Source organism: Dendrobates tinctorius, unplaced genomic scaffold (assembly GCF_039654945.1).
Source record: "Dendrobates tinctorius isolate UK_male_01 unplaced genomic scaffold, ASM3965494v1 ptg000230l, whole genome shotgun sequence".
In the NCBI taxonomy this organism is placed as follows: Eukaryota; Metazoa; Chordata; class Amphibia; order Anura; family Dendrobatidae; genus Dendrobates; species Dendrobates tinctorius.
The window spans coordinates 3673211-3685926 of record NW_027361897.1 but is presented as its reverse complement, the minus strand read 5'-3'; positions in this window follow the sequence as shown (position 1 = coordinate 3685926).

Genomic DNA, 12716 nt, shown 5'->3' with positions numbered 1-12716 from the left:
GACAAACCTGAGTGTTGTCCCAGTGGAAAGTTGTATGTTCCTGACCAGTGGAAGAAGAGAGTGATGTCTGAAGTTCATTGCTCTGCTTTGGCTGGTCATCCAGGTATTTTTGGTACTAGAGATCTGGTGAGTCGGTCTTTTTGGTGGCCCTCCTTGTCTCGTGATGTCAGGAATTGTGTGCAGTCCTGTGGGACGTGCTCCTGGTCTAAATCGTGTTCTCGCTCTAGTGGGTTGTTGATGCCTTTGCCTGTCCCCAAGAGGCCATGGACCCATATTTCAATGGATTTCATCTCTGATATGCCTGTCTCTCAAAGGATGACTGTTATTTGGGTGATTTGTGATAGGTTCTCTAAGATGGTTCATCTTGTACCACTCCCTAAGTTGCCGTCTTCCTCTGAATTGGTGCCCCTGTTTTTACAACAGGTGGTTCGCTTGCACGGGATTCCTGAGAACATTGTATCTGACAGAGGAGTCCAGTTTGTGTCTAGATTTTGGAGAACTTTCTGTTCCAAGCTGGGAATTCAGTTGTCCTTCTCCTCTGCTTTTCACCCTCAGACCAATGGGCAGACAGAGAGAACAAACCAGACCTTGGAGTCATATTTGAGATGTTTTATTTCTGCTGATCAGGATGATTGGGTTTCATTTTTGCCTTTGGCCGAATTTGCTTTAAATAATAGAGCTAGTTCGGCCACTTTGATGTCTCCTTTTTTTTGTAACTTTGGGTTTCATCCTCGATTTTCTTCAGGGCAGGTGGAGCCCTCTGCCTGCCCAGGGGTTGACACTGTGGTGGAGAGAATGCACCAGATCTGGGACCAAGTGGTGGATAAGTTATCTCTCTCCCAGGAAAAAGCCCAGCGGTTTTCCAACTGACATAGGACCATTGGTCCCCAATTTAAGGTTGGTGATATGGTGTGGTTATCATCAAAAAATATTGCTATGAAGGTGGCTTCTCCTAAGTTTAAGCCTAGATTTATTGGACCTTACAAGATTTTGGAGATTATTAATCCGGTCTCTTTTCGTTTGGCTCTTCCTGTCACATTTAAAATCCATAATGTGTTCCATAAATCTTTGTTAAAGAGGTTTGTTGAACCTGTTGTTCCGGGGGTTGCACCTCCAGACCCTGTATTGGTTGAAGGTAACATGGAATATGAGGTAGAGAAAGTACTGGATTCCCGTCTGGCTAGACGGAGACTCCAGTATTTGGTTAAGTGGAAGGGTTATGGTCAGGAGGATAATTCCTGGGTCTCTGCCTCTGATATTCATGCCAAAAGATTGGTGCGTGCCTTTCATCGGGCTCACCCTGATCGCCCTGGTGGCATGGTTGAGGGTTCGGTGACCCCTCCTCAAGGGGGAGGTACTGTTGTGAGTTCATTTTCCCCTTCACTACTGAGGCCCGAGGAACTCCCTCTTCTGGTGAAGAAAGGTAGTGAGCCTGATTGTCAAACACCTGGGGCTGATGATGATGACTGGCTGAGTGGACTTAATGACTGGATATAAGGCTGCCGACGCCCTTCTGGCCTGCGGGTGATTTCTCTGTGGACTTCTAGGAAACCAGTCTGATTCCTGCTCATCTAAAGCTAAGATTTCTGCTTTGCCTTTTTGCATTAGTGTTTTGTTTTCCTTGCTTTTCTGGATTCTGCCATTCCCTGCTGGGGTTAGCTGAATCTCCTTTTGCCTGTTGCTCTGTCTTCAGAATATTCCTGAGTACTGACATAGCTTTTTTGAAGCCTAGCGTCTTCAGGGCCTTTTTTACTGTCAGTTTGTTGGCTCTTATTTTCATAGGGTTTTTCACGGATTGCAGACAGCAGCCTTCCTGTCCTTTCCTATCTAAGCTAGCGTGGGCCCCATCTTTGCTCAGTCTATCTTTCTGTCTGTGTTTTGTTCTTTCTTCTTGCTTCACCGTCATTATATGTGGGGGGCTGCCTTTTACTTTGGGGTCTGCTCTGGGGCAGTTTAGATTTCCCTTTCTGTCTTTAGGCTATGTAGTCCTCCGGCTGTGATCGAGGGGCCTAGGGCATCGTAGGAGCCCCCCACGGCTACTGCTAATTGTGTTGATAGGTTCAGGGGTCTGCAATCCGATAGCTGCCAACTTCTCTAGTTTTCTGGACTTAGCTAGCATTTCTATTTTTGCCTCCTACGGTGACTTAATCATAACACATGACCATAGGTCCCGTGCAGATTATTCATTTTCAGTGTCCGCAGGTCCCGTGCCTCTTTACCTTCCAGCGCTGACTGGACCCTGACACTATTAGCCTGAAGCACGCATGGTCACCTCTGCTGCCCGTCTCTACAGGTACCTTTTAGCACTGCTTCTGTACTCAGGACACGCGCACTGGCTCTATGAGCAAGTGCAGTGCGGTGTCTCTGACATAACTGACCCATACCATTTTTTTGTCTCTGCTCCCATTCACCTGTGTGTGTGATGGATCCTATGCACGCTCTTTCTGAGCAGGTTAAGCATCTGACTCAGATGTCTCAGAAACTCTTTGGAGAACAAAGAGTCCTGGCTCAGTCTCAGCAGCTGATCGCTGACACTGTGCAGGGGGTTCTTTCATTGGGGGCTCGGGATGTTACATTAATTTCCCCTGAGTCTCCAGTGAAGTTATCAGAAACCTTTTCTGGAGATAAAAATGACTTCAGAGTTTTCAAGGAGGGCTGTAAGCTTTTTTTTTTCCTTAAGACCACACTCTTCTGGGGATGAAAGTCAGAGAATGGGGGTCATTATGTCTTTGTTAAGGGGAGCCCCCCAAGCTTGGGCTTTCTCCCTTCCTACCACGGCCCCTGAGCGACTGTGGATGCATTTTTTGAGGCCCTGGGGCATATTTATGATGAGCCTGATCGGGTGCGTATGGCTGAGGACAGGCTGATGAATGTTTGCCAGGGGAAACACTCAGCCGAGTGGTTTTGCTCAGAGTTCAGACGCTGGGCTGCTGTGGTCTGCTGGAACGACGCCGCCCTCCGGGGGTTGTTCCGTAGAGGCCTGTCTGAGCATCTGAAAGACGCCTTGGCTCTCCACCCCCCACCTGATGCCCTGGAGGAAGCTATGACACAGGCTGTCCGAATGGATCGCAGGTTACGGGCAAGGGGAGTGATACAAACCGAGACATCATTATTCTCCCAAGGAAGGGGAGCCAGTTCTTCATTGAAAATCACGGCGATGGGAATCATCAACCTTAAGGAGGAAGAAAGGAGACAACGGCACGTGAGAAATTGCTGTGTTCACAGTGGCGAGTCTGGACATGTGAAAAAGGATTGCCCCTCCCGGCCACTAACCAACAAGCGACTGAGCCCGGGTGATTATCGTGGAGGTCACCCAGGCTCTCAGGTACCCTTTTCTGCATTTTCTAAAATGTCATTTCAAGTGGAACTTTGTTGTGGGGGTGTCTCCACATCCACTTCTGCCTTCGTGGATTGCGGTTCATCATTGAACTTTATTGACTCTGACTTGGTGGCCAGGTGTAAGTTAGGGACAGTTAGGTTGGAGACTCCGATTCACCTTGTTGCTATTGACAAAACACCACTGGTTAAGAATGACATTGTGTTTTGTACTGAAGAGTTTCTCCTTAAAGTGAGTTCCTTACACCAGGAACGTATTTCATGTTTTGTAATGAACAACCTGCCTGCGGGACTGGTGTTGGGGTTCCCCTGGTTACAGCTGCATAATCCTGTGATTAATTGGGAATCTCGGGATATTGTTAAATGGGGTCCCTATTGCTCTGAGAAATGTCTTGTTTCTGTGTCTGTGTCGTTCGTGGATCTAGAAGGCATTCCGGAGTGCCTGATAGATTATACAGACGTTTTCTCCGAAAAAGAGGCTGAGGTTTTACCACCACACCGCCCATTTGATTGTGCCATTGACCTGGTTCCAGGTGCTAAATTGCCCAAAGCCCGCCTGTATAACCTCTTGGGTCCGGAACGGGCTGCGATGAAGGAATATATTTCCGAGAGCCTACGTAAGGGACATATTCGTCCTTCTGTTTCTCCTGTGGCGGCAGGGTTCTTTTTTGTTAAAAAAAAAAAGACGGTGGTTTGCGCCCATGCCTCGATTTTCGTGAGTTAAATAAAATAACTGTGAGGAATACTTATCCCCTTCCACTTATTCCTGATTTATACAATCAGTTGTCCGAGCTAAGTGGTTTTCGAAATTAGATCTACGGGGAGCGTATAACCTTATCCGAGTCCGGGACGGAGATGAATGGAAAACCGCTTTTCTCACTACTGAAGGGTTGTTTGAAAATTTGGTCATGCCCTTCGGCCTGACCAACGCTCCAGCGGTCTTCCAAAATTTCATAAATCATGTGTTCTCCGATTTGATTGGACGTTTTATGGTGGTGTATTTGGATGACATTTTAATCTACTCGCCTGATAAACAGACTCACATTGGTCAGTTCTCCAAAGGCTCAGGGAGAACTGTCTGTTTGCTAAACTTGAAAAATGTTTATTTTTTGTTCAGGAACTGTCCTTTCTGGGGTTCATCGTGTCTGCTGAAGGGTATCGCATGGATCCTAATAAGGTGCAGGCCATTCTCGAGTGGGTTCAACCGTGTGATTTGAAGAGTCTGCAACGTTTCTTAGGGTTCGCTAATTATTATCGGAAATTTATAAGGGGGTTCTCACAGGTGGTTAAACCCCTCACAGACATGACTCAAAAGGGGGCCGATATCAAGAATTGGTCAACCGCAGCGGTAGCGGCATTTCAGTTTTTGAAAAAATGTTTCATGTCGGCCCCGGTTCTTATCCAACCGGACCCCTCTGAACCATTTATTGTTGAGGTAGACGCCTCAGAGGTGGGGGTGGGGGCGGTATTGTCCCAGGGACCCGCCACTTTGACCAATTTAAGACCTTGCGCCTTTTTCTCAAAGAAGTTCTCCCCTGCGGAGAGAAACTATGATGTGGGGAATCGGGAACTTCTGGCCGTAATATTGGCTTTTGCAGAATGGAGGCATTTTTTGGAGGGGGCTGTTCATCCTATAACGGTAATCACGGACCACAAAAACCTAGCTTACATTGAGTCAGCTAAAAGGTTTACTCCCAGACAGGCTAGATGGTCACTTTTTTTTTCCCGATTCATCTTCTCGATCACTTTTCGACCAGGATCCAAGAATATCAGAGCGGATGCGTTGTCACGCAGTCTTGATCCGGTGTCCCCCCCGGAACCTCCATCCTCCATTCTTCAGCCTGGGGTGGTGGTGGCAGAGGTTTCTAATGTGTTGGAACGGGAGATTCGAGAAGCCCAGGCTCTTGCACCTCCAGCTAAGCCGGTGGATAAACTTTTTGTGCCAGCTCAGTTTCGTCTCAAGGTCCTCCAGGAGTTCCATGACTCAGTTCTGGGTGGACATCCAAGGATCTCAGCGACCCGGAAGGCCATTGCTAGAATATTCTGGTGGTCTTCTTTAGCCTCTGATGTTGGGGAGTATGTGTCTGCGTGTGAGGTTTGTGCCCGTGCGAAAACTCCCCATAACCGGCCGGCCGGGGAATTGGTACCACTGCCAATTCCTGAGAGACCATGGACTCATCTGTCCATGGATATCATCACCAACCTTCCCCCTTCCAAGGGTAATACCGTGGTCTGGGTCGTAGTGGACAGGTTTAGTAAGCAGGCACATTTTGTACCTTTGGCAGCTCTACCTAATGCGGAAACATTGTCCAGATTGTTTGTGGAGCATGTGGTGCGGTTGCATGGGGTACCCCTGAATGTGGTGTCTGATAGGGGAGTGCAATTTGTGTCCAGATTTTGGAGAGCTTTTTGTAGGAGGTTGGGTATTGGTCTGTCCTTTTCATCCGCCTACCATCCAGAGACTAATGGGCAGACTGAGCGGACCAATCAGTCTCTGGAGCAAATTCTGCGTTGTTTGACCTCAGCCCGACAGGATGATTGGTGTTCTGTGTTACCATTGGCTGAGTTTGCATTTAACAACCGCACTAACCAGTCTACGGATACATCTCCTTTTTTTTGCAATTATGGGTTTCATCCTCATTTTGGAGAATTTTCCCGCTTGAATTCTGGGTGTCCTGGGGCGGACGAGACGATCCAGCGGTTGGGGGAGGTATGGTGGGAGGTCCAGAATAACATTACGAAGGCCCAGGACAAATTTAAATTTTTTGCGGACAAAAAACGATCCGTGGGTCCAGTGTTTCAGGTCGGAGATAAGGTATGGTTATCCACCAAAAATATAAGGCTCAAGGTCCCCTCTGCGAAGCTTGGACCCAAGTTTATAGATCCCTATGTAATTACCGAAGCAGTTAACCCAGTGGCTTTTCGGTTGAGTCTTCCGCCATCTCTAAGGATCCCTAATGTTTTCCATAAGATCCTTTTGAAACCTGTGAGGTCCAGTGGGGAGGGATCATCATCTTCCCCGACACCGGTTCTGGTAGATGGGCAGGCTGAGTACGAGGTGGAACGAATTGTCGACTCCAGGTTGGTCCGTCGCGCCCTTCAGTATCTGATACATTGGAAGGGCTACGGTCCTGAGGAACGCTCGTGGGTTCCTGCTCGATCAGTTCATGCGGATCGGTTGATCCGAGCCTTTCACGCCAAGTACCCTGAGAGACCTGGGGGTCCGGTGGCCCCCCATTGAGAGGAGGGTACTGTCATGATCCTGGACGGGATTTCGCTTTGACCCGTCCTGGTTAGACTATGGGTTAATTGTGCTGCCTCTTCTCTGGCAGAAGGAGGCTATTTAGTGCTCACTGGACCTGGGTCCGGTGTCAGTTATACTCCTGCCCTCGGCTGAGTTGAGTGACCTCTTGTATACGTGTGCCTTGTGCCTGATATCTTGCTTGCTTGTTCGGTTGTGATCTGGTTCTGTCCCTGTTACGAGTTCTGCCTGACCCTCTTGTACTGCGCTACCTCTCGTGTATGACTCTCTGCTTGTGACCCAACTTCTCTCTGCTTGTCCCCTTGGTACCACATCGTCCTCTTGTGTATGACCTTTGGCTTTGTCTGACTACCCGTCTGTTTGTCCCTCCTGTACCTCGTTTGCCCGTACTGCTGTGACCTCTGTTTTGCCTGACTCTGAGTTGTTGTATGGTGTCCTGTCCTATCTGAATACAGGACGCTAAGCCCCGCCCCCTTGCTGTCACATGACCATAGGTCCCGTGCAGATTATTCATTTTCAGTGTCCGCAGGTCCTATGCCTCTTTACTTTCCAGCGCTGACTGGACCCTGACACTATTAGCCTGAAGCACGCATGGTCACCTCTGCTGCCCGTCTCTACAGGTATCTTTTAGCACTGCTTCTGTACTCAGGACACGCGCACTGGCTCTATGAGCAAGTGCAGTGCGGTGTCTCTGATACCAACCCAGCAGATGGACACCCAAGCAGGACTGTTCACATTTCCACAAATTAGTGTTAATATCTCCAGCAGCATCAACAGCAGGCATATAAGCCCCACTAAAGATATCAGAGAAAAAATACAACATCCAGTAACAGTAATTGTCAGTTGCCTTTGGTTAGGATGTCACATTAGTGGTTCACTAGTGCTTTCAGAAACATTATCACCTACCCCACATATACCTCGAACACCAAGCATTATTAATCTCCCTTCACGAGCTCGCTTTTTCCCAGTCATGTTGTTCTGATAGTGTGCTAGGAGCACACTATTAGCAACTAAAAATAGATTTTTTACTCTGCAGAATCTCTGCAAACAGTTGAATTTCAGTGGCACAAAATTAGAAAGTGAAATATGGCGGGATTAATCACGTTACTCACAGCAGAAAGACTTGTTTCAGTGTCGATGAGGCCTGTATGACAAAGAACAAAGAAGATCTGCTCCAAAAATTTTCAAAGTGAGATGTCCCCTACTGTATGACATTAGTAACAGAATTTTGTTTTGTTTTTTTTTGTTTGGATGAGGCCTGTATAACATTGACTAGATGCTCCAAACAATTTCAAAGTCAGATGTCCCCTACTGTATGACGTTAGTAACAGAAGAATTTTTTTGAGCCTATCGATAAGGCCTGTATAACATTGACTAGATGCTCCAAACAATTTAAAAGTGACATATCCCCTAATGTATGACGTTAGTAACAGAAGAATTTTTGGGGTCCTGTCGATAACAAGGCAAGTCTTTACTGTTCAACCACCATAACCCCTATACCAGACCAAAGCTCCTCCCCATAACCTCCCTCTCCAACATCACTGAAGGGGTGCTTAAATGTCTCCTGTGAGACTGGGGACCTCCGGAAGTGAACCCTCAGGACCGCGATGACGAACCTCCCTTGGGCGAGCTGACCAGGTGGACCACCCCCTATACAGGGAGCGTTAGGGCAGACCCAAGGGAGACTATCGCCGTGGAAGCTGATACCTGGGAACAGCCGGGAGAGTATGCAGGCAGGAAAGTGCAGGCGACCAGATGGGAGATGGCGACGGCCACAGGGATGGCTGCAGAGACTGCGGGAACGGCGGTGGACGGCAGACGTGAATGGCAATGGCGGACGGCAGGAACCGGTACAGGACGAGACACAGGAGCAGGAAGACTGAGGCAGGAACGGACTGGATCTAGGAGGGAGCACAGGAAAGTCACAAACAGGGAAGTTAGCGGAGGCCACGGAGTGGTACACAGCGCAGAGACGAGGAATGCAGGAGCGCATGGACCCGACACCACAAATGATAGTCAGGCAGAGAGCATAGGGTGAGGCTGCCTGATATAGAGCATGCTGGTGAACTTCCGGGTCAGAGTGCAGCAGTACCATGGGGCCAGGAGATAGGACGCCAGGTCTAGGGGGCATATCTAGCTGTACGCCTGTGTGAAGGAGCAGGGGCCAGCTGCAGGGAGGATGATTGACAGGTGCCAGCTGAGGGGGCGGACCGAGAGGACCAGACGCGCCGGAGAGCCCCAGGTGGTGTGGAGGCACGGGAGGCGGCGGGAACCGAAGGCGCCGCAAGCGGTGGTGCCGCGGCATCAGCAGATGGAGCGGCAGTGACAGGAGCCCGGGCAGAGGTAGCAGGGACAGCGGTGGTCGGGACAGCGACCGCAGATGCCGCAGAGCGGACCAGAGCCGGGGAGGTGAGCGTGACAGGCGCCGGGGAGGAGGTGAGCGTGACATCTCCTCTCCAAATCACATCTCACCACTTATGCCCTAGACCCCATCCCATCCCAACTCTTCCCCAACCTCTCTATCACATTTATCCCATCCCTAAACCATCTCTTCAACCTATCACTGACTTCTGGTACGTTTACTTCTTTAAAACATGCCACAATCATGCCTATCCTTAAAAACCCAACCCTCGACCCAACCGCTATGTCCAGCTATCACCCACCTCTCATGTAACTTGCTCTTTGACAATCTATAATCTGGCTTCCATCCCCATCATTACACTAAGACTGCCCTGACCAAAATTACTAATGACTTACTTACAGCCAAAGCTAAAGGACAATACTCTATACTCCTCCTTCTAGACCTGTCCTCTGCTTTTGACACAGTTGACCACTGCCTCCTACTACAGATCCTCTCTTCCTTTGGCATCAAAGACCTCGCCCTATCCTGGATCTCCTCATACCTTTCCAAACACACATTCAGTGTCTCCCACTCCCACACAACCTCCTCATCCCACCCTCTCTCTGTTGGAGTCCCCCAAGGCTCTGTTCTAGCTCCCCTACTCTTCTCAATCTGTACACTTGGCCTGGGACAACTCATAAAGTCCCATGGATTCCAGTACCACCATTATGCTGATAACACTCAGATCTACCTCTCTGGCTCAGATGTCACCTCTCTGCTGTCCAGAATCTCAGAGTGTCTATCAGCCATATCCGCCTTCTTCTCCTCTCGCTTCCTCAAACTCAATGTTGTCAAACCTGAACTCATCATCTTTTCTCCATCTCACAGATATTCCTTACCTGATCTTTCTATCACAATTAAGGACATCACGTTTTCCCCCGTACCAGAAGTCCGCTGCCTCGGAGTAACCCTTGACTCTGCCCTGTCCTTCAAACCGCACATCCAAGCTCTTTCCACCTCTTGTCGCCTCCAGCGCAAAAATATTTCCAGTATCCGTCCTTTCCTCAACCCTCAATCTTCTAAAATACTTGTGCATGCCCTCATCATCTCTCTCCTCGACTACTGCAACATCCTCCTCTGTGGCCTCCCTGCTAACAGTCTCGCACCTCTCCAGTCCATCCTTAACTCTGCTGCCCGATTAATTCATCTCTCTATTCGCTAGTCCTCTGCTTCTCCCCTCTGAAAATCTCTTCATTGGCTCCTATTCACGCAGCGTATCCAGTTCAAATTACTAATACTGACCTACAAAGCCATCCATAACCTTTCTCCTCCATATATCTCTGAACTAGTCTCCCGATATCTCCCCTCACGTAATCTCCGGTCCTCCCAAGACCTTCTTCTCTCCTCAGCACTTATTCGTTCCTCACGTAATCACCTCCAAGACTTTTCCCAAATATTCCCCATTCTCTGGAATTCTGTGCCCCAACACATCCGACTATCAACCACATTTGGATATTTCAGACGGAACCTGAAAACCCACCTCTTCAAGAAAGCATACAGCCTGCAACGACCCGCTACCTTCTCACCAATACCAGAGCTACCACCTCACCAGCACTGGAGCTACTGCAACCCCCCAACCTACTATCTCCTTCCCCACCATTCTGTAGCATGCAAACCCGCAAGGGTAGGGTCCTCTCTCTTCTGTATCAGTCTGTCATTGTTAGCTTGTATACTGTAAGTGATGTCTGTAATTTTTATGTAACCCCTTCTCATGAACAGCACCATGAAATCAATGGTGCTATATCTAATATATAAAGCTCAAGTGTGTGTATGTATGTATGTGTGTATGTCCGGGATTGGCATCCGCACCGTCACAGCTACAGCCACAAAATTTGGCACAGTCACACGTCTGGACCCCGAGAGTGTCCTAGGCTATGTTGTGAGGTGAAATTTTAACCCCGCGCATTCCAATTCACCAAACAATGTTGCCCCATCTACATAATGGGGAAAAAGTGTGTGTGTATCAAGCCCCGCCCTTCATTCTGATGTCATAATGGTTGACTATGGGATGGAGGATGTGTGATGGGTATATGGGCACTGGACTATGGGATGGAGGATATGTATGATGGGTATATGGGCACGGGACTATGGGATGGAGGATATGTATGATGGGTATATGGGCACGGGACTATGGGATGGAGGATATTTATGATGAGTAGATGGGCATGGGACTATGAGATGAAGGATGTGTGATGGGTATATGGGCACTCGACTATGGGATGGCGAATATGTATGATGGGTATATGGGCATGGGACTATGGGATGGAGGATGTGTGATGGGTATATGGGCATGGGACTATGGGATGGAGGATGTGTGATGGGTATATGGGCACTCGACTATGGGATGGAGGATATGTATGATGGGTATATGGGCACGGGACTATGGGATGGAGGATAATTATAATTTGTTATAACTAACCACAGTTAGTTACTATGCCCGGGCAGCGCCGGGCTCTTCAGCTAGTAAATAATAATAATAATAAGGCCTGTTTAACATTGACTAGATGCTCCAAACAATTTCAAAGTGAGATGTCCCCTACTGTATGACATTAGTAACAGAATTTTTTGTTTTTTTTGGTGTGGATGAGGCCTGTATAACATTGATTAGATGCTCCAAACTATTTCAAAGTGAGATGTCCCCTATTGAATGACGCTAGTAGCAGAAGAATTTTTTGGGGCCTGTCGATAAGGCCTGTATAACATTGACTAGATGCTACAAACAATTTCAAAGTGAGATGTCCCCTACTGTATGACATTAGTAACAGAAGACTAGGTATAAAAGATGACCGTGAGAAATTGGACACCAAAGATCCACATAATCTAGAAGTTAGGCTCAAAACAATTTCAAACTCAGATCTCGGCTGCTGTGTCACGTTTGTAAAAAAAAAATAAAATAAATTAATTTTAATGTGCAACAGCTCTGCACACAGACCAATTTCAACGCCACTAAATGAAAAGGTTGGATATAGCAGGCTGTATCACGTTTATCAACAGAAAAAAAATAAATATTTTAATGTTCCCGAGGTCTGCAAATAGCTTCATTTCACCGCCACAAAATTACAATGTTGGATACGGTGGATTGTATCACATTCAGCAACAGAAAATATAATTTTTTTTAATGCTTGTTAGGTCTGCAGAAAGGTTCATATCACTGCCACAACATGACAATGTGGGACACGGCGGGCTGTATCACATTTAGCAACAGAAAATATATATTTTTTTAATGCGCGTTAGGTCTGCAGACAGATTCATATCATCGCCACAAAATGATACAGCAGGCTGTATCACATTCAGCAACAGAAAATATTATAATTTTTTTTAATGTGCCTTAGGTCTGCAGACAGTTTCATATCACCACAGCACTAAATGACAAGGTGGAATACAGCAGGCTGCTTCACACTTAGGCTAGTTTCACACTTGCTTTTTTTTGCAGCGCGTTTTTCCCGCAAAAAAACGCATTGAAAAAACGCATACATAAGCATGCAACTGCTGCGTTTTTTTCAAGCATTTTTATGAGCATGCATGAAAAAAACGCAGCGTTTTTATGCGTTTGTATGCGTTTTTAGTGCGTTTTTACCGCGTTTGCGTTTTTTTCCAACATTTTTAGGTGGCCCCTCACACTACCCAAACCATGACTTTACTAACCCTAACCCTGACCCTAACCCTAACCCTAACCCTGACCCTAACCCTAACCCTGACCCTAACCCTTAACCAAAT